Source organism: Macrobrachium rosenbergii, chromosome 2, assembly GCF_040412425.1.
Source record: "Macrobrachium rosenbergii isolate ZJJX-2024 chromosome 2, ASM4041242v1, whole genome shotgun sequence".
Classification (NCBI taxonomy): domain Eukaryota; kingdom Metazoa; phylum Arthropoda; class Malacostraca; order Decapoda; family Palaemonidae; genus Macrobrachium; species Macrobrachium rosenbergii.
The window spans coordinates 42,035,513-42,038,012 of NC_089742.1; the positions used below are offsets into that span (position 1 = coordinate 42,035,513).

Here is a 2,500-nt window from a genome sequence, read left to right on the forward strand (position 1 = left end):
CGCTCTCTCTCCTCTCTCTCTCTCTCTCTCTCTAGTATAGTCTTTATAGGTAAATCATTGTTTTAAAAACCGGATATCCTCCCCTTTTCTCTCTCTCTCTCTCTCTCTCTCTCTCTCTCTCTCTCAAGTTTAGTCTTTATAGGTAATCATTGTTTTAAAAACCCGATATCTCTCTCTCTCTCTCTCTCTCTCTCTCTCTCTCTCAAACGAATAAAAAAAAGAGCCGCTATTATTTTGATCCCTTGATGAAATTGTTAGCCCTGCGCAAATTATACCAGTGCTGCTATGCATGTTATTGAAATACGAGCTTTTTCAGATATTGTTTTGTTATAAATGGAAAATGCTTTTGATGTGGAATTTGAATGGATGGGGGGTGTTGTGAGGGAATATTAAACAATAATTAAATTTAAATTGCGGCTTCGTAGTTGCGGTTCAAATGGGTTTGATTTGATCAGTATTCTTTTTGTAGAAATTGCTGTTTTTTTATATTTTTTTTCTAACAGAACTATAGGTCTTGAAGCAGTGGACCATTACTTTAATTTTTCTGACTTGTCTTGTTGTTTAGGTGTCTTTGTTTAATGTTTTTAATAATTTTTATTTAATATTAAAGTGAGTGATAATAATAATAAATAATAATAATAATAATAATAATAATAATAATAATAATAATAATACAAAGTTCTTACTTGGCAATAGTTTTTGCACCGTTGTAATTCTTTGATTTTTATCGTAATTCTATTGATTTTTATGAATACCTGTGTGCATCAGTGGTTATTTATTTCGTATATTCCATTTAAACGTTGTACCAAACACGCTACTCAGCTTCTCTGTAGTCAGTCATGATATCAAGAAAATAAATATCAACCCGAGGCGCGCGTGAAAAGCTATTTGTGTCGCTGCGTATCCTTTTCAAAGTAACTCCTGCAGAACTCAGAAGGAAGACGAAAGTAAGTGGCCACTAACTGGCGAGAATCTGCCGGCACTGAAAATAACTGGACTTGCGTCATCACAATGACTAGAAAGGAATCTTCAGTATCACTTCACAAGTCACAAAACTAAAGGCACCCACGCGGACTTAACGTGAACCAGGAGGGAAAATAAGGTTTACCATCACTGCTGTTAGAGCATACAACCTGAAGAACACCGTTCGTGACCGTTAATTCTAGATCCGGACGTCAACACTGGCTGGAAGACCGTCACAAGGAAGCCTAATATTCTTCACTTCAGGGAGTACCTTCAAAGCATTTTCATCCGAAATTACTTATAATGTTCAGGGAAACTATACCATGCATGAAGTGTGTATAGGCCTAACTCACTTTTCCAGTCCGATTCCAGATCACCATTGCAGTAAATACTTGGATCGATCGAAAGATTGGCTACGAAGTCCAGTGTTCTCACTGATTATTTGCCTCTGGAATCACTAACAATATCCAGAGAAAGCGTCACTCGCACGAAGGGTTCACAAAGCACTTTTTCCATACCGTCATTTGAGACAGCACCCTGTCTGACGCCTGGAATGTAAGGCAACACCGCCGGGTCCAGAACGTGAGAGACTGACTGACGAAGAAAGTATCACCGTTGTGGAAGTGTATATACCCACTGACGTCCAGATCTAACCCATGATGATATCACCTCCTTTCACTCCCACCCCACCCCACCCACCTATCCACATCGTTTCCCCCCACCAACACCCACCCCATGCTCACCCCTCCACATCCGCGTGTACTCAGTCTCGTAATCATGGAACCACGAATGACTCTCTCTCTCTCTCTCTTTCTTTTCCACAAGACATCCCTATCCCCCTCCCATCCACCCATAGTAATTCATCCGTTGCCATATAGCCCTGTTGCCGTCTACCTTCTGTTTCAATCGCTCGACCATTTCTTTGTGAAACAGATGGTCCGATTTAAACGTAAGGAGAAAGGAAGGAGATAGAAAATTAGAAGCAGAAGGTGGTCGTGGGATGATATGGTGTGTTTTATGGCTGGATTTGGTTGGGTAGTTTGGCGAATCTCTCTCTCTCTCTCTCTCTCTCTCTCTCTGTTTATAAAGTTGATTAAATGCTGTCCAGGACTAGCAGCTTGGGCGGAATGAGTACGTTTAAAGTGTACAGAACATAAGCAAGGAACATTATTGCGTTGGATTCATAAGGGACAATAATTTTTATTTTATTTTTTATTTTTTTGGGAAGGCTGAACACTCAAATCTTCCATTATGTATCATTTCAATATCTTCAAACTGTGAGACTGAATAAAAAGAAATAGAAATATTTGCGCAATAATCCCATGTTTAATTAAACGAGGATGTTTGATGATGATTAATTAATTAAGTTTGATAACTCCCTGAGCTTAAAGCATATTTTTTTATGAGATTAAAGCATATTTTTTTTTATTTCATATCTCCATGGCAGTCTTTGTTGCAAGTTGCTGAGAATTGAAAACGTTGTCTCTTGGGTAGCTGAATTTACTTTGCTATGGAAAGTTTACTTGATAAAGTCACA

The 2,500-nt window shown here is 38.5% G+C and overlaps 2 protein-coding genes across 23 annotated transcripts in view; one reads left to right on the plus strand and one right to left on the minus strand.

The window, feature by feature from the left end:
- LOC136845726 (large ribosomal subunit protein mL38-like) overlaps positions 1 to 1,657 on the minus strand; it is a 30,590-nt gene extending 28,933 nt beyond the window's left edge. For 2 of the 3 annotated variants that reach the window (XM_067115943.1, XM_067115933.1), the window contains exon 1: positions 1,317 to 1,657. The gene's annotated coding sequence lies outside the window, so the exon portion shown is untranslated. The remainder of the gene's footprint in view (positions 1 to 1,316) is intronic. The other variant, XM_067115950.1, reaches the window with a different exon arrangement.
- Positions 1 to 2,500, plus strand: part of LOC136845769 (mucin-2-like) — a 1,649,806-nt gene that overhangs the window by 1,505,001 nt on the left and 142,305 nt on the right. The gene's annotated exons all lie outside the window — the stretch shown is intronic.